We start from the raw sequence: 20244 nt of genomic DNA, 5'->3' as shown, positions 1-20244 counted from the left end.
ATTTTGAGTTTGTTTTTGTGAATGGTGTCAGAAAGTGGTCTAGTTTCGTCCTTCTGCATGTTGCTGTCCAGTTCTCCCAGCACCATTTGTGAAAGAGACTGTCTTTTTTCCATTGGATGTTCTTTCCTGCTTTGTCGAAGATGAGTTGGCCATACGTTTGTGGGTCTGATTCTCGGGTTTCTATTCTATTCCATTGGTCTCTGTGTCTGTTTTTGTGCCAATACCATGCTGTCTTGATGATGACAGCTTTGTAGTAGAGGCTAAAGTCTGGGATTGTGATGCCTCCTGCTTTGGTCTTCTTCTTCAAAATTCCTTTGGCTATTCGGGGCCTTTTGTGGTTCCATACAAATTATAGGATTGCTTGTTCTAGCTTCGAGAAGAATGCTGATGCAATTTTGATTGGGATTGCATTGAATGTGTAGATAGCTTTGGGTAGTATTGACATTTTAACAATATTTATTCTTCCAATCCATGAGCACGGAATGTTTTTCCATTTCTTTATATCTTCTTCCATTGCCTTAATAATCTTTCTATACTTTTCAGCATACAGATCTTTTACATCTTTGGTTAGGTTTATTCCTAGGTATTTTATGCTTCTTGGTGCAATTGTGAATGGGATCAGTTTCTTTGTCTTTCTGTTGCTTCATTGTTAGTGTATAAGAATGCAACTGATTTCTGTACATTGATTTTGTATCCTGCGACTTTGCTGAATTCATGTATCAGTTCTAGCAGACTTTTGGTGGAGTCTATCAGGTTTCACATGTATAATATCATGTCATCTGCAAAAAGTGAAAGCTTAACTTCATATTTGCCAATTTTGATGACTTTGATTTGTTTTTGATGTCTGATTGCTGATTCTAGCACTTCCAACACCATGTTAAACAACAGCTGTGAGAGTGGACATCCCTGTCGTGTTCCTGTTCTCAGGGGGAAAGCTCTCAGTTTTTCCCCATTGAAGATGATATTCGCTGTGGGCTTTTCATAAATGGCTTTTAAGATGTTTAAGTATGTTCCTTCTATCCCGACTGTCTCGAGGGTTTTTATTAAGAAAGGATGCTGAATTTTGTCAAATGCTTTTTCTGCGTCGGTTTACAGGATCATATGGTACTTATCTTTTCTTTTATTAATGTGATGTATCACATTGATTGATTTGCGAATGTTGAATCAGGCCTGCAGCCTGGGAATGAATCCCACTTGGTCATGGTGTATAATTCTTTTTATATGCTGTTGAATTTGATTTGCTAGTATCTTATTGAGAATTTTTGCATCCATATTCATCAGGGATATTGGCCTGTAGTTCTCTTATTTTGCTGGGTCTCTGTCTGGTTTAGGAATCAAAGTAATGCTGCTTCATGGCCAACAGGCACATGGAAAGATGCTCAACGTTGCTCCTCATCAGGGCAATACAAATCAAAACCACACTCATATATCACCTAACACCAGTCAGAGTGTCTAAAATGAACAAATCAGGAGACTATAGATGCCAGCGAGGATGGATGTGGAGAAACGGGAACCTTCTTGCACTATTTGGGGGAAGGCAAACTGGTGCAGCCACTTTGGAAAACAGTGTGGAGGTTCCTCAAAAAATTAAAAATAGATCTACCCTATGACCCAGCAGTAGCCTTCTAGGAATTTACCCAAGGGATACAGGAGTGCTGATGCATAGGGGCACTTGTACCCCAATGTTTATAGCAGCACTTTCAACAATAGCCAAATTATGGAAAGAGCCTAAATGCCCATCAACTGATGAATGGGTAAAGAAATCATGGTTTATGTACACAATAGTATACTATGTGGCAATGAAAAAGAATGAAATCTGGCCATTTGTAGCAACATGGATGGAACTGGAGAGTGTTATGCTAAGTGAAATAAGCCATACAGAGAAAGACAGATACCATATGTTTCACTCTTATGTGGATCCTGAGAAACTTAACAGAAGTCCATGGGGGAGGGGAAGGAAAAAAAAAGAGGTTAGAGAGGGAGGGAACCAAAGCCTAAGAGACTCTTAAAAACTGAGAACAAACTGAGGGTTGATGGGGGGTGGGAGGGAGGGGAAGGTGGGTGATGGGTATTGAGGAGGGCAGCTTTTGGGATGAGCACTGGGTGTTGTATGGAAACCAATTTGACAATAAATTTCATATTTAAAAAAGTAAATAGCCATTATGACTTGTGTAAGATATGTCATTATGGTTCTAATTTGAATTTCCCTGATGATTAATGATGTTGAGCATCTTTTCATGTCCCTTTTGGCTATCTGTATATCTTCTTTGGAAAAATGTCTATTCAATCCTCTGCCCATGTTTTTCTTTAGAAGTTTCAGGTAACACAGGGAGTAGTGAAGGCAAGTGCAAGGCTGCTGTGGGAGTTGTCGACCTTGGGCGTGTAAAACCTCGAGGGTTAATCCTCTTTATTATAAGCACCTGCTAAATCTTGTTCATTACTGTTGTACCACTCTACTCTTTCAGTGTTAAAGGGAGATGGGCAGATCGTGACTCCCAGGCGTCCTGCAAAGTAGGCAGGTCACCTTTGGGGGCAGCTATTATCCGCTCAAAAATTAATCTCACATTAGCAGTGAGAATTTGGGCACCACCTTGAATTATTATTTTCCTTACTCATAGGTTTATGTCATCCTCTCCCCTTTTTTAAAGCTATTATTTTATTGTTACTAAGTTGTATTTCTTCATATATTTTGGATTAACCTTTTATCAGATGTATGATATATTCTCCCATTCAGTGGGTTGTGTTTTCATTTTGCTGATGGTTTCATTTGCTCTCCAAATACTTTTTATTTTGATGTGTCCTATTCATTTATTTTTGCTTTTGTTTTCCTTGCTTTTGAAATCGTATTTTAAAAAATCACTAAGACAAATGTAAAGGAGATTACCAGGTATGTTTTTTTAATGTTTTTATTTATTTTAGAGAGGTGGGGGAGGGAAAGAGAGAGGGGGATAGAGGATGTGAAGCAGGCTCTGTGCTGAGATCCCATGTGGGGCTTAAACTCATAAACCTTGAAATCATGACATGAGCAAAGCTGGACATTTAAGCAACTTAGCCACCCAGGCATCCCATATCAGTTGTATGGTTTCAGGTCTTACATTAAAAGACTGTAATCCATTTGAGCTGATTTTTGTATATGGTGTATGATAGTGCTCCAGTTTCATTTTTTTATATGTAGCTTTCCAGTTCCCCAACAGTATTTATTGAAAAGACTGTTTCTTTTCCATTGTATATTCTTGTTAACTTTGCCAAAATTTAATTGGCCATATAAGTGTGGGTTTACTTCTTGGCTTTTTATTCTGTTTCATTAAACTCAGTGCCTGTTTCATGAAAAGATGTTCAGCGTCGCTCCTTATCAGGGAAATACAAATCAAAACCACACTCAGGTACCACCTCACGCCAGTCAGAGTGGCCAAAATGAACAAATCAGGAGACTATAGATGCTGGCGAGGATGTGGAGAAACGGGAACCCTCTTGCACTGTTGGTGGGAATGCAAATTGGTGCAGCCGCTCTGGAAAGCAGTGTTGAGGTTCCTCAGAAAATTAAAAATAGACCTACCCTATGACCCAGCAATAGCACTACTAGGAATTTATCCAAGGGATACAGGAGTACTGATGCATAGGGCCACTTGTACCCCAATGTTCATAGCAGCACTCTCAACAATAGCCAAATTATGGAAAGAGCCTAAATGTCCATCAACTGATGAATGGATAAAGAAATTGTGGTTTATATACACAATGGAATATTACGTGGCAATGAGAAAAAATGAAATATGGCCCTTTGTAGCAACGTGGATGGAACTGGAGAGTGTGATGCTAAGTGAAATAAGCCATATAGAGAAAGACAGATACCATATGGTTTCACTCTTATGTGGATCCTGAGAAACTTAACAGGAACCCATGGGGGAGGGGAAGGAAAAAAAAAGAGGTTAGAATGGGAGAGAGCCAAAGCATAAGAGACTCTTAAAAACTGAGAACAAACTGAGGGTTGATGGGGGGGTGGGAGGGAGGAGAGGGTGGGTGATGGATATTGAGGAGGGCACCTTTTGGGATGAGCACTGGGTGTTGTATGGAAACCAATTTGTCAATAAATTTCATAAAAAAAAAAGAAAGAATGATATAAAAAAAATAAACTCAGTGCCTGTTTTTTGCCCATAACATACTGTTTTGATTACAATAGCTTCATAGTGCACTTAGAAATCAGAGAGCATGAGGGGCGCCTGGGTGGCTTAGTGTGTTGAACTTTTGACTTCAGCTCAGGTCATGATCTTGTGGTTCGTGGGTTCGAGCTCACATTGGGCTCTATGCTGACAGCTGATTTTTTCTTTCCCAAGATTGCTTTGGTTATACATGGTCTCTTACATTTTCATACAAATTTTAGGGTTGTTTATTATATTCATGTAAAAAATAGCATTGGACCTTTCATCAAGGGTGCATTATATCTGCAGATATCTTTGGGTAATATGGACATTTTAATGATATTAATTCTTCCCATCCTTGAGCACAAAAATCTTTTAATTTATTTGTATCTTCTTCATTTTTTTTCATCCATGCCTTATAGTTTTCAGTGAACATGTCTTTCACCTCCTTGGTTAAATTTATTCCTAGATGTTTTATTCTTTGTGATACAATCATAAATGGTATTTTTTTCTTGACTAATCTTTCTGATAGTCCATTACAAGTGTATAAAAATTCAAGAGATCTTTATATTAATTGGTATTTTTACTGAATGTTTTTATTCATTCTATCATTTTTTGATGGGGTTCCTAGGGCTTTATATATATACTATCAGGTCATCTGCTAATACTAAAAGTTTCATTTCTTCCTTTCCAATTTTGGATGCATTTAATTTTTTTCTTGGCTAATTGCTATGGCTCAGATTTTCAATATATTGTTGAATAAAAATGTTAACTGTGGATAGCAGACATCCTTGCCTTGTTCCTGATCTTAAAGGAAAACCTTTCATTTTTTTCACCATTGAGTATGATTTTGGCTGTGGGTTTTTCATATTTGATCTTTATTATGTTGAAGTATGTTCCCTCTATACCCACTTTGTTGAGAGTTATGATAAATGGATGTTGAATTTGCCAAATGCTTTTTCTACATATATTGAGATGATTGTATGATTAGTTTCCTTTCATTTTGTTAATATGGTGCAGCATGTTGATTGATTTGCAGGTGTTGAACCATCCTTGCATCACTGGAATAAATCCACTTAATCACGATTCTTTTCTTGTATTGTTAAATTCAATTTGCTAATGGATTAAAGACCTAAATGTGAGACTTGAAATCATAAAAACTCTAGAGAACAGTGGCAGTAATCTCTTTTATATTGGCTGTAGCAACTTCTTTCTAGATATGTCTCTTGAGGCAAGGGAAACAGAAGTAAAAATAAACTACTGGGACTACATCAAAATAAAAAGCTTCTGGGGGTGCCTGAGTGGCTCAGTTGATTAAGTGTCCAACTTTGGCTCAGGTCATGATCTTGCAGCTGGTGGGCTCAAGTGCCGCATTGGGCTCTGTGCTGACAGCTCAGAGCCTGGAGCCTGCTTCAGATTCTGTGTCTCCCTCTCTCTCTACCCCTCCCCTGCTCACACTGTGTCTGTCTGTCTTTCTTGCAAAAACAAATAAATAGCAAAAAATATTTTTAAAAAGATTCTGCACAAAAAAAGAAACAATAAACAAAACTAGAAGGCAATCTATGGAATGGGAGAAGATAGTTGCAAGTAATATATCTGATAAAAGGTTTGTATCCAAAACATATAAAGAATTTATCAAATCCACACCCAAAAAGCAAATAATCCAATTAAAAATAGGCAGAAGATATGAATAGATATTTTTCCAAAGAAGACAAACAGATGGCTGAGAGAAACATGAAAAGATGCTTAAAATCACTCATCACCAGGGAAATACAAATCAAAACTACAATGAGGTATCACCTCACACCTGTCAGAATGGCTAAAATCAACAACACAGGAAACAACAGGTATTGGCATGGATGTGGAGAAAGGGAACCCTCTTTCACTCTTGGTGGGAATGAAAACTGTTGCAGCCACTCTGAAAAACCCTATGGAGGTTCCTCAAAAAGTTAAAAATAGAACTACCCTACAGTCCAGCAATTGCAGTAGTAGGTATTTATCCAAAGAATGCAAAAACACTAATTCAAAGGTATACATGCACTCTGATGTTTATAGCAACATTATCAACAATATACAAATTATGGGAACAACCTAAATGTCCATCAACAAGATAAAGAAGTGGTATATATATTCAATGGAATATTACTCAGACATAAGAAGAATGAAATCATGCCATTTAAAATTACGTGGATGGAGCTAGAGAATATTATGCTAAGTGACATAAAGCCAGTCACATATGATTTCATTCACATGTGGCATTTAAGAAACAAAACCAAGGAGCAAAGGGAAAAAAGAATCAAACCAAGAAACAGACTAAACTATAGAGAACAAGCTTAGAGTTGCCAGAGGGGAAGTGGGTTAGGGCATGGATTAAATAGGTTACAGGGATCAGGGAGTACACTTGCTATAATGAGCACTGGGTGTTGTATGGAAGCTTTGATTCACGTAATTGCACACCTGAAACTAATATTACACTGCATGTTAACTAACTGGAATTAAAATAAACATTATAAAAAAGAAACAACTGAAAGTTATAACTATCTAGTTTGAAACAGTATAAACTTTGCTACATTATTGTATAAAATCTCTGTTTTATATAGGTTTGTTACCCTTTTTGTTGTCAATGTCACTAATTACAACTTTATACTGCTTAATATTGATTTATAATCATTGTTTTATGCTTTTGTCTTCTAAATGATATAGAAACAAAAATGACAAATACAGTAAATAAATACTCAGGTCAATATAAATGCAGTAATACTAGCATTTATATTGACCTGAGTATTTATTTTTACCAGGATTCTTTATACAGTTGACTTTTGAGCAACATAGGAATTGGGCCACCAACTGCTGTGCAGTTGAAAATCTGCTGTATCTTTTGACTCCCCTAAAGCTTAACAATAGCCTACTAGAGACAGGAAACTTTACCAATAACATAAACAAGTCAATTAACATATATTTTGTATGTTATTTTTATTATGTAATGCATTATTATGATGAAGTAAGCTAACAAAAAGAAAATGTTATTAAGAGAATCATAAGGGTGAGAAAATACATTTATTATACTGTATGTAATTTATTGAAAAAATCCATGTGTAGCCAGCTGAGACAAGTGTGGCAAACATCAGGACTGGCTCCAGGATGGCGATGTTCCATAGCCTGGTGGCCTTGGATCAGCATCAGTAGCTGCCTAAAATACCCATGAGAAGTGACAGAGCCTGGAGGTGCAGTACAGCTACCCCATATGCCTGGAGGTGTAACACCAGCCTGTGATCATTGGCAGCTGTGGGCACACATAAATATGCCAGCCTCTGGGAGGCCATTGGCCCAGGATACTTCCAGAGGAAGGGATGTATGCTTGGTCTGGGAGGAGCTTGAAGGCTACAGGCACTCGACAGGACTTGTTGGGTGGGGCAACCATGGCACAGGGCTCCCTGTGCAATACTGTTCCTGCCCTCCAGGCCTGTTCCTCTACTTCAGCCCAACCTCCTATTTGGCACTACTGAGTGTTGAACGTGACCACCTCGTAGGCAAATGGTGTTACCTGTAGCCCTTCACAGGTCTAGGGCCCCTCGGCACCGCTGATGGCCTCAGCAGGCCTCCCTGGGTACTCGGAGGGCAGCAGGTGTGACTTCTGCCCCAGTCATTTTCAATTTGGTTTCATGGAGTCTGGGGTGGGTACTTGTAAATAAATGCCTTGTGGCTTTTTCTGTCAACTCTTTAATAAATTATGTGTATAAGTGGACCTGCACAAATGAAATTTGTGGTGTTCAAGGGTCAACTGTATCTTCAAATGGCTTCAATTTAGTGTCTAGTGACATTTCATTTCAGCCTGAATGATTCCCTTTAGCATTCTTGTAGGGTAGGTTTGCTGGCAATGAACTTTCTCAGCTTTGCCTCAGAATGCCTTAATTTCTCATTGTTTTTTATAGGATAGCTTTGCTGGATTTCAAATATTTTGTTGACAGTTTTTTTTTCTTTCAGCACTCTTGAATATGTCATCCCACTTCCTTCAGTTGTCTCTGGTTTCTGTTAAGAAATCGGCTGCTAATATTGTTGACTATGCCTTTTACATGATGAATTACTTCTACTGCTTTCAAGATTGTCTTTTGCTTTAAACACTTTGATTATAGTGTGTTTCAGTGTGGACCTTTTTTTCTTTTTTATATTATTCAGAGTTCATTGAGCTTTTTATATGTGTAGATCATGACGTCTAACAGCTTTGGGAAGTTTTTAAACATTATTTCTTCAAGTATTCTCTCCTCCCCTTTCCTCTCCTTTTGGGACTCCCATTATCATATTATATGTTGGTACACTATATGGTGTCCCACAGATATCTTAGGCTCTGTTCATTTTTTTTTAATTTTTTTTAATTACAGCTTCTCATACTGAATATTTTCAATTGCCCTGTCTTCCTGTCTGCTGATTCTTTTCTGCTTTCTCAAATCTGTTGTTGAAATCCTCTAGTGAATTTTTCATTTCAGTTATAGTTTTCAGCTCCAGAATTTCTATTTGAGTTCCTTTTTATTATTTCTCTTTATTGATATTCTCTATTTTTAGGATATCATTCTCCTGGTTTCCTTTAGTTCTTTTTCTTTGGTTTCTTATAGCTCCTTTAGCATACTTAAGACTTGGGTTAAAGTCCTCCAGTAGTAAGTACAATCTGTGGGCTTCCTCAGGGATAGTTTCTGTCAGTTTATTTATTTATTTTCTTATTAATAGGACATACTTTCTTGTTCCTTTGCATGCCTCATTTTTTTGGGATAAAACTGGACATTTTGAATATTATAATGTTATAACTGTGCAAATTAGATTCTTCTCCATCTGCAATTGTTGTTTACCATGAGTTTTGTTTGTTTAATGACTGACAATTTTTTAAACTAATTTAAAAAAATAATATTCTTTGTTTTGGATGGTCTCTGATGTCTCTGTTCCTTTTGATAGTGGTTAGATAATGATTTGAGTGTGATTTTTGCAGACACCTAAGTTAAAAAAACAAAAAAAACCCCTGTTTCAGTCTTTGTATATTGGCTTTGTCTTGGGGCACCCTTTAAATTATTTTTTAATGTTTATTTTATTTTTGAGAAAGACAGAGCATGAATGGGGGAGGGGCAGAGACAGAGAGGGGGACACAGAATCTGAAGCAGGATCCAGGCTCCAAGCTGTCAGCAGAGAGCCTGACGTGGGGGTTAAACTCATGAACTGTGAGATCATGACCTGATTGAAGTTGGACACTTAAACAACTGAGCCACCCAGATGCCCATTGGGGCACCCTTTTAAGACTAAGCCAATCTGCTTACTAGTCTACTTGAGCTTTCATCTCCTGCTTGCACTGAGGCTAAATAAAGATCAGCCGGAGTGAAAGCTAAGGGTTTTCTCGGGTCTTTTTTGAACACTTGTGCTAGACTGGGAAAGCACTTAGATTCATTGTTAATATGAAGAAGTTTTGTTGTTTTTTGCTTTTATTTTTATTTGTCTTTCAGTTTAGATAATTGCTAGTAATTTATCTTCAACTTCAGTAACATATTTTTCTACTATGCTCAATCTGCTGGTAAGTCCATTTAGTTAATCCTTTATTATTATTTTTAATTAATAGAATTTAATTTTTAGAGAAAATTTAGGTTTATAGAACACAAGAGCTTTTTCACAATCTTTATTTCCCAAAGTAACTTCAGCTTTTCCTGCCAAGATTTCATAATATTAATATTTGCATAGCTGTACTTTTTTGCCTCCAGTGGTAGCAGCTTGTTCATTTGCCTGTCTTTTCAAGGAATGCCCTTCACATGGCCACTTTAATGCCTGAAAGAGTGATTATGAAAAAAAAAAAGTGTCCTTGCATGATTCCTTCAAGGAGCCCCTAGAGAAGTCAAAATCAACAAACATAATTCTTTTTGTTGTTGTTGTTATTTTACTTCCAGTGGAGTTAACACACAGTGTTATATTAGTTTCAGGTATTCAATATAGTGATTCATTGATTACATAAATTACTAGTGCTCATCAAGATAAATGTACTATTAATCCCCTTCACCTATTTCACCCATATCCCCACCCACTTCCCCTCTGGTAACCATCAGTTTGTTCTCTATACTTAAGAGTCTGGTTTGTTGTAGTTTTGTTTTGTCTCTATTTCCCCTTTTGTTCATGTGTTTTGTTTCTTAAAATCCACATATGAGTGAAATCATATGCTATTTTTCTTTCTGTAACTTATTTTGCTTAGCATTGTATTCGATCCATGTTGTTCCAAATGGCAGGATTTCATATTATTTATGGATGTTTATTATTGTTATATAGATACATATATATGTATATATATATACATATATATATATACACATATATATTGCATTTACTCTTGTAATAATGCTGTATAAGCATAAGGGTGCATATATCTTTTTGAATTAGTGTTTTCATACTTTTTGAATAAATAACAGGTACTGCAATTACTGCATCATATGGATATTCTATTTTTTTTTTTTTGAAATCCTGGGAACCAAGGATTTTGTTTATTTATTATTTATTTATTTATTTATTTTTTCAATAGATGAAGTTTATTGTCAAATTGGTTTCCATACAACACCCAGTGCTCATCCCAAAAGGTGCCCTCCTCAATACCCATCACCCACCCTCCCCTCCCTCCCACCCCCCATCAACCCTCAGTTTGTTCTCAGCTTTTAAGAGTCTCTTATGCTTTGGCTCCCTTCCACTCTAGCTTTTTTTTTTCCTTCCCCTCCCCCATGGCTTTCTGTGAAGTTTCTCAGGATCCACATAAGAGTGAAACCATATGGTAGCTGTCTTTCTCTGTATGGCTTATTTCACTTAGCATCACACTCTCCAGTTCCATCCATGTTGCTACAAAGGGCCATATTTCATTCTTTCTCATTGTCACGTAGTACTCCATTGTGTATATAAACCACAATTTTTTATCCATTCATCAGTTGACGGACATTTAGGCTCTTTCCATAATTTGGCTATTGTTGAGAGTGCTGCTATAAACCTTGGGGTACAAGTGCCCCTATGCATCAGTACTCCTGTATCCCTTGGGTAAATTCCTAGCAGTGCTATTGCTGGGTCATAGGGTAGGTCTATTTTTAATTTTCTATTTTTTAATTTTCCCACCAACAGTGCAAGAGGGTTCGCGTTTTTCCAAATCCTCTCCAGCATCTATAGTCTCCTGATTTGTTCATTTTGGCCACTCTGACTGGTGTGAGGTGATACCCGAGTGTGGTTTTGATTTGTATTTCCCTGATAAGGAGTGACGTTGAGCATCTTTTCATGTGCCTGTTGGCCATCCGGATGTCTTCTTTAGAGAAGTGTCTACTCATGTTTTCTGCCCATTTCTTCACTGGATTATTTGTTTTTTGGGTGTGGAGTTTGGTGAGCTCTTTATAGATTTTGGAGACTAGCCCTTTGTCCGATATGTCATTTGCAAATATCTTTTCCCATTCCGTTGGTTGCCTTTTAGTTTTGTTGGTTGTTTCCTTTGCTGTGCAGAAACTTTTTATCTTCATAAGGTCCCAGTAATTCATTTTTGCTTTTAGTTCCCTTACCTTTGGGGATGTGTCAAGTAAGAAATTGCTACGGCTGAGGTCAGAGAGGTCTTTTCCTGCTTTATCCTCTGGGTTTTGATGGTTTCCCATCTCACATTCAGGTCCTTTATCCATTTTGAGTTTATTTTCGTGAATAGTGTGAGAAAGTGGTCTATTTTCAATCTTCTGCATGTTGCTGTCCAGTTCTCCCAGCACCATTTGTTAAAGAGACTGTCTTTTTTCCATTGGATATTCTTTCCTACTTTGTCAAAGATTAGTTGGCCATACTTTTGTGGGTCTGATTCTCGGGTTTCTATTCTATTCCATTGGTCTATGTGTCTGTTTTTGTGCCAATACCATGCTGTCTTGATGATTATAGCTTTTGTAGTAGAGGCTAAAGTCAGGGATTGTGATGCCTCCTGCTTTGGTCTTCTTCTTCAAAATTACTTTGGCTATTCGGGGCCTTTTGTGGTTCCATATGAATTTTAGAATTGCTTGTTCTAGTTTCGAGAAGAATGCTGGTGCAATTTTGATTGGGATTGCATTGAATGTGTAGATAGCTTTGGGTAGTATTGACATTTTGACAATATTTATTCTTCCAATCCATGAGCAGGGAACGTCTTTCCATTTCTTTATATCTTCTTCAATTACCTTCATAAGCTTTCTATAGTTTTCAGCATACAGATCTTGTACATCTTTGGTTAGATTTATACCTAGATATTTTATGCTTCTTGGTGCAATTGTGAATGGGATCAGTTTCTTTATTTGTCTTTCTGTTGCTTCATTATTAGTGTATAAGAATGCAACTGATTTGTGTATATTGATTTTGTATCCTGCGACTTTGCCAAATTCATGTATCAGTTCTAGCAGACTGCTGGTGGAGTCTATCAGATTTTTCATGTATAATATCATGTCATCTGCAAAAAGTGAAAGCTTGACTTCATCTTTGCCAATTTTGATGCCTTTGATTTCCTTTTGTTGCCTGATTGCTGTTGCTAGCACTTCCAACACTATGTTAAACAACAGCGGTAAGAGTGGATATCCCTGTCGTGTTCCTGATCTCAGGGAGAAAGCTCTCAGTTTTTCCCCATTGAGGATGATGTTAGCTGTGGGCTTTTCATAAATGCCTTTTATGATCTTTAAGTATGTTCATTCTATCCCAACTTTCTCGAGGGTTTTTATTAAGAAACGTTGCTGAATTTTGTCAAAGGCCTTTTATGCATCGATTGACAGGATCATATGGTTCTTATATTTTCTTTTATTAATGGGATCTGTCACGTTGATTGATTTGCGAATGTTGAACCAGCCCTGTAGCCCAGGAATGAATCCCACTTGACCATGTGAATAATTCTTTTTATATGCTGTTGAATTCGATTTGCTAGTATCCTATTGAGAAGTTTTGCATCCATATTCATCAGGGATATTGGCCTGTAGTTCTCTTTTTTTACTGGCTCTCTGTCTGGTTTAGGAATCAAAGGAATACTGGCTTCATAGAATGAGTCTGGAAATTTTCCTTCCCTTTCTATTTCTTGGAATAGCTTGAGAAGGATAGGTATTATCTCTGCTTTAAACGTCTGGTAGAACTCCCCTGGGAAGCCATCTGGTCCTGGACTCTTATTTGTTGGGAGATTTTTGATGACTGATTCAATTTCTTTGATGGTTATGGGTCTGTTCAAGCTTTCTATTTCCTTCTGATTGAGTTTTGCAAGCGTGTGTGTGTTTAGGAATTTGTGCCATTGCTTTCAGTTTGTCCAGTTTATTGGCATATAATTTTTCATAGTATTCCCTGATAATTCCTTGTATCTCTGAGGGATTGGTTGTAATAATTCCATTTTCATTCATGATTTTATCTGTTTGGGTCATCTCCCTTTTCTTTTTGAGAAGCCTGGCTAGAGGTTTGTCAATTTTGTTTATTTTTCCAAAAAACCAACTCTTGGTTTCGTTGATCTGCTCTACAGTTTTTTTCCATTGTATATTGTCTATTTCTGCACTGCTCTTTATTATTTCTCTTCTTCTGCTGGGTTTGGGGTGTCTTTGCTGTTCTGCTTCTATTTCCTTTAGGTGTTCTGTTAGATTTTATATTTGGGATTTTTCTTGTTTCTTGAGATAGGCCTGGATTGCAATGTATTTTCCTCTCAGGACTGCCTTTGCTTCATTCCAAAGCGTTTGGGTTGTTGTATTTTCATTTTTGTTTGTTTCCATATACTTTTTAATTTCTTCTCTAATTGCCTGGTTGACTCATTCATTCTTTAGTAAGGTGTTCTTTAACATCCATTCTTTTGGAGGTTTTCCAGACTTTTTCCTGTGGTTGATTTCAAGTTTCATAGAATTGTGGTCTGAAAGTATGCATGGTATGATTTCAATTCTTGTACACTTAGGAAGGGCTGTTTTGTGACCCAGTATGTGATCTATCTTGGAGAATGTTCCATGTGCACTCAAGACGAAAGTATATTCTGTTGCTTTGGGATGCAGAGTTCTAAATATATCTGTCAAGTCCATCTGATCCAATGTCTCATTCAGGGCCCTTGTTTCTACATTGATCCTGTGTCTAGATGATCTATCCATTTCTGTAAGTTGAGTGTTAACGTCCCCTGCAATTACCACATTCTTATCAATAAGGTTGCTTCTGTTTGTGAGTAATTGTTTTATATATTTGGGGGTTCCTGTATTCGACGCATAGACATTTATAATTGTTAGCTCTTCCTGATGGATAGACCCTGTGATTATTATATAGTGCCCTTCTTCATCCCTTGTTACAGCCTTTAATTTAAAGTCTAGTTTGTCTGATATAAGTATGGCTACTCCAGCTTTCTTTTGCCTTCCCATGGCATGACAAATAGTTCTCCATCCCCTCACTCTCAACCTGAAGGTGTCCTCAGATCTAAAATGAGTCTCTTGTAGACAGCAAATAGATGGGTCTTGTTTTTGTTCCATTCTGATACCCTATGTCTTTTGGTTGGCACATTTAGTCCATTTACATTCAGTGTTATTATAGAAAGATATGGGTTTAGAGTCATTGTGATGTCTGTAGGTTTCATGCTTGTAGCCATGTCTCTGATACTTTGTCTCACAGGATCTCCCTTATTATCTCTTGTAAGGCTGGTTTAGCGGTGACGAATTCCTTCAGGTTTTGTTTGTTTGGGAAGACCTTTATCTCTCCTTCTATTCTAAATGACAGACTTGCTGGATAAAGGATTCTCGGCTGCATATTTTTTTCTGTTCATCACATTGAAGATTTCCTGCCATTCCTTTCTGGCCTGTCAAGATTCAGTAGAGAGATCAGTCACGAGTCTTACAGGTCTCCCTTTATATGTTAGAGCACGTTTATTTGTAGCTGCTTTCAGAATTTTCTCTTTATCCTTGTATTTTGCCAGTTTCACTCTGCTATGTCGTGCAGAAGATCGATTCAAGTTACCTCTGAAGGGAGTTCTCTATGCCTCTTGGATTTCAATACCTTTTTCCTTCCCCAGATCAGGGAAGTTCTCAGCTATGATTTCTTCAAGTACACCTTCAGCACCTTTCCCTGTCTCTTCCTCCTCTGGAATACCAATTATACGTATATTATTTCTCTTTAGTGCATCACTTAGTTCTCTCATTTTCCCATCATACTCCTGGATGTTTTTATCTCTCTTTCTCTCAGCTTCCTCTTTTTCCATAACTTTATCTTCTAGTTCACCTATTCTCTCCTCTGCCTCTTCAATCCGAGCCATGGTTGTCTCCCTTTTATTTTGCAGCTCATTGATAGCATTTTTTAGCTCCTCCTGGATGTTTCTTAGTCCCTTGATCTCTGTAGCAAGAGATTCTCTGCTGTCCTTTACAGTGTTTTCAAGCCCAGCGATTAATTTTATGACTATTATTCTAAATTCACTTTCTGTTATATTGTTTAAATCGTTTTTGATGAGTTCGTTAGCTGTTGTTATTTCCTGGACATTTTTCTGAGGGGAATTCTTCCGTTTCGTCATTTTGGATAGTCCCTGGAGTGGTGTGGGACTTCGGGGCACTTCCCCTGTGCTGTCTTGAATAACTTGCACTGGTGGGCAGGGCCACAGTCAGACCTGATGTCTGCCCTCAGCCCACTGCTGGGGCCACAGTCAGACTGGTGTGTGCCTTTTCTTCCCCTCTCCTAGGTGCGGGATTCACTTTGGGGTGGCGTTGCCCATCTGGGCTACTTGCACACTGCCAGGCTTGTGGTGCTGGGGATCTGGCTTATTAGCTGGGGTGGATCGGCAAGGTGCATGGGGGCAGGAGGGTCAGGCTCACCTCACTTTTCCTTTGGAGATCCCCTTTGGGAGGGGCCCTGCAGTCTCGGGAGGGAGTCACACCCGCTGCTGGAGGGATGGATCCGCAGAAGCACAGCGTTGAGTGTTTGCATAGTGCAAGCAAGTTCCCTGGCAGGAACTGGTTCCCTTTGGGATTTTGGCTGGGGGATGGGCGAGGGAGATGGCTGGTGAGCGCCTTTGTTCCCCGCCAAACTGAGCTCTGTCGTCCAGGGCTCAACAACTCTCTCTCCCGTTTCCTCCAGCCCTCTCGTTCTCGGAGCAGAGCTGTTAGCTTATAACCTTCCAGATGTCAATTCCCGCTTGCTGTTGGAACATACTCCATCTGGCCCCTCCACTTTTGCAATCCAGACTCGGGGGCTCTGCTTGGCCGCGCACCGCCCCTCCGCCCTGGCTCCCTCCCGCCAGTCCGTGGAGCGTGCACTGCCTCTCCACCCTTCCTATCCTCTTCTGCGGGCCTCTCGTCGGCCCTTGGCTCCGGAGACTCCGTTATGCTTGTCTTCTGGCAGTTTTCTGGGTTATTTAGGCAGGTATAGGTGGAATCTTAGTGATCCGCAGGATGCGCGGTGAGCCCAGCGTCCTCGTATGCCGCCATCTTCCCTCTGCTCTGGTAATTGTATTTTTAATTTTTAAAGAAACCTCCATACCATTTTCCAGTGTGACTGCACTTGTTTGCATTCCCACCAACAGAACATGAGGGCTCCTTTTTCTCCACATCCTTACTAACACTTGTTTCTTGTGTTTTTTATTTTGGCCATTCTGATCAGGTGTGAGGTATCTCATTGTGCTTTTGATTTGCATTTCTCTGATGATGAGTGATGTTGAACATCTTTTCATGTGTTTGTTGGCCATCTGTATGTCTTCTTTGGAGAAATATTTGTTCATGTCTTCTTCACATATTTAAACTGGATTATTTGTGTGTGTATTGAGTTTTATAAGTTCTTTATATGTTTTGTATACTATCAGATAAGTCATTTGCAAAAATCTTCTCTCATTTAGTATGTTGTCTTTCAGTTTTGTTGGTTGTTTCCTTTGCCATGCAGAAGGTTTTAATTTTGATGTAGTCCCACTAGTGTAGTTTTGCTTTTGTTTTCCTTGCCTCAGGAGACATATCTAGAAAGATGTTGCAAGGGCAGATGTCAGAAAAATTATTGCTTGTACTCCCTTCTAGGATTTTTCTGGTTTCAGGTCTCACAGTTAGACCCTTAATCCAGTTTGAGTTTATTTTTATGTATCGTGTAAGATAGTGGAACAATTCCATTATTTTGCATGTTGCTGTCCGATTTTCTCAACATAAGTCATTGGAGACTGTCTTTTTCCCATTGGATATTCTTTCTTGCTTTGCTGAAGATTGATCATATAATTGTGGGTTTATTTCTGGGCTCTCTATTCATCTGTGTGTCTACTTTGTGCCAGTGCCATATTATTTTGATTACTATAACTCTGTAATATAACTTGAAGTCTGGAACTGTGATACTCTCAGCTTTGTATTTCTTTTTCATAATTGCTTTGGCTATTCAGGGTCTTTTGTCTTCCCATTCAAGTTTTAGGATTGTTTTTTTCCATTTATGTTAAAAGTGTTACTGGTATGTTGATAGGGATTTCATTAAACTCTAGATTGCTTTGGTTGTAGTGTGACCATTTTAACAGTATTTATTCCTCCAATCCATGAGCACAGAATGTCCTTCTATTTGTTTGTTGTCTTTAATTTCTTTCACCAGTGTTTTATAGTTTTCAGAGTACGGGTCTTTCACCTCCTTATTTAAGCTTCTTCCTGGGTATTTTACTATTTTTGGTGCAGTTGTAAATGGGATTGTTTTATTAATTTCTTTCTGCTGCTTCAATTTTTTTATGAACATGTTCCACTCTGTCCTTCCAGAAACCAGGTGTCTACACCTGAATGCAGACTGGTATCTTCAATACAACTACTTCACTGGCAATACTGGTTGGGCAAATTTAGTTAACATGCCTCAAAGCTCTCCTACCTTTTTCCAATCACATTTTCCTTGATTCAGCATTTACTTGTTTTCTATAAGCCTTTGATTATTTTTCAGAGTTCTGAAAAAATTGATACTAAGAGTTTCTGCTCATTTTTTTTTGTTTCTATGGAGGGATGGACATTTGGAACTCCTTACTCTGACATTTTCACTGATGTCATCACTTCTGGTGCATTTTTACTAAGAGGGCATTCAAGGCCCTCAAATACTATTATTTATTTTTATAACCTCATTTCCACCACTTATATTTAAGCAGCCTATACTTCAGCCAAACTGTATTTACTGCTTTATCCATATGCTTTGTATGCTTTCATTTCTTAGTGACTTGCTTCATGTTGTTTCTTCTGTTTAGAATCTATAGTCAATGGAGTCTATGCATCAATGGAAGAAGGTCAAGCAGTCCACGAACATATACAAATTATATGGAAAACTTTGTGAGCCTGGAAATATGTGATTTTTTTTTCTCGAGGAGAAGGTCTTTAGATTCTCAAAGGAATGTGACTAAAATAACAACAAGAGGTAATAATTAGTGGCTCAGGCTATTCTTCTGCCCTATTTTCCCCTTTTAAATAAACAAACCTTACCCATTCTTTAGGGTCCAGCTTAAATGTTACTTCCTTTGTGATACCCCTCACTTGTTTTTAAATAATTTTTTTTGGTTTAATTCTCAAGACTCACTTTATTTCTAAACTCTTAAGGTACTTTTCTTTTTCCATTGTGTATTATAGTTATGAATACATTTTTTAGAAGAAAGAGTTTTGGAGTTGGACATATATGAGTTTGTATCTTACTTTTATCACTTGATAGTTTTGTGGCCTTGGGCAATGCACTGACCTCTCTTAAGCTTTACTCGTAAAAAAAAAAGAAGTGACAATAACATCTATCCCATGGTGGTGTTTTGAGGATTAAATTAAATATGATAAGATATGTTAAGCACCATATTCTTCTTGGCCAATAGTAGATGCACAATAAATGTCAATTCTTTAAAAAAAATTTTTTTTTCAATGTTTATTTATTTTTTTTGGGACAGAGAGAGACAGAGCATGAACGGGGGAGGGGCAGAGAGAGAGGGAGACACAGAATCGGAAACAGGCTCCAGGCTCTGAGCCATCAGCCCAGAGCCTGACGCGGGGCTCGAACTCACGGACCGCGAGATCGTGACCTGGCTGAAGTCGGACCCTTAACCGACTGCGCCACCCAGGCGCCCCAAGGAGGCACTATTCTTATTTATTTATTTTTGTTTGTTCCAAATTTTTATTTAAATACTAGTTAGTTAACATACAGTGTAATATTGGATTCAGGAGTAGAATTTAGTGATTCATCACTTACATGGAACTCCCAGTGCTCATTATAACAAGTGTCATCTTTGATGCCCATCACCTATTTAGCCCTTCTCCCACCAACCTCCTTCCTTCAACCCTCAGTTTCTTCTTTGTATTTAAGAGTCTCTTATGGTTTGCTTTCCTCTCTCTCTCTCTTTTTTTCCCTTCACGTATGTTCATCTGTTTTGTTTCTTAAATCCCACATATTAATGAATTCACATAGTATTTTTCTTTCCCTGACTCTTCTTTATCCATTCATCAGTCAGTGGACATTTGGGCTCTTTCCCTAGTTTGGCTATTGTTGATAATGCCAAACACTGGGGTACATGTGCCCTCTTTGAATCAGTACTTTGTGTCCTTTGGGTAAATACCTAGTGTGGCAATTACTGGATTTTAGGGTAGTTCTATTTTTAACCTTCTCAGGAACCTCCATACTGTTCTCCAGAGTGGCTGCACCAGTTTGCATTCTCACCAACAGTGTAAGAGGGTTCCCCTTTCTCTGCATCCTCACCAACATCTGTTGTTTCCTGTGTTGTTAATATTAGTCTTTCTGACAGGTGTGAGGTGGTATCTCATCATGGTTTTGATTTGTATTTTACTGATAATGAGTGACATTGAGCATCTGTTCATGTGTCTGTTAGCCATCTGGATGTCTTCTCTGGAAAACTATCTATTCATGTCTTCTGCCCTTTCTTAACTGGATTATTCAATTTTTGGGTGTTGAGTTTGAGAGTTCTTTATAGATTTTGAATACTGACCCTTTATCAGATAGGTCATTTGCAAATATCTTCTTTCATTCCATAAGTGCCTTTCAGTTTTGTTGATTGTTTCCTTCACTGTGCTGAAATTTTTATTTTGATGAAGTCCCAATAGTTCATTTTTTATTTTGTTTCCCTTTCCACCAGAGACATGTCTAGTGAGAAGTTACTCTGGCCGAGGTCAAAGAGGTTGGTGCCTGTGTTCTCTTATAGGATTTTCATGGGTTC

At 38.1% G+C, this 20244-nt stretch overlaps 1 non-coding gene and 1 pseudogene across 1 annotated transcript; one reads left to right on the top strand and one right to left on the bottom strand.

Annotated features, from left to right (window-relative positions):
- LOC125156979 (nascent polypeptide-associated complex subunit alpha-like) overlaps positions 1-20244 on the top strand; it is a 74171-nt pseudogene that overhangs the window by 19624 nt on the left and 34303 nt on the right.
- LOC125158063 (U12 minor spliceosomal RNA) lies at positions 2479-2629 on the bottom strand. The gene has a single exon (XR_007149175.1). It is a non-coding gene; the product is annotated as a U12 minor spliceosomal RNA (small nuclear RNA).

The sequence above is a fragment of the Prionailurus viverrinus genome, chromosome X (genome assembly GCF_022837055.1).
Source record: "Prionailurus viverrinus isolate Anna chromosome X, UM_Priviv_1.0, whole genome shotgun sequence".
NCBI classification, from domain to species: Eukaryota; Metazoa; Chordata; class Mammalia; order Carnivora; family Felidae; genus Prionailurus; species Prionailurus viverrinus.
Note: the sequence above shows the minus strand (reverse complement) of the source record. Positions and strands in the feature narration are given on the sequence as shown.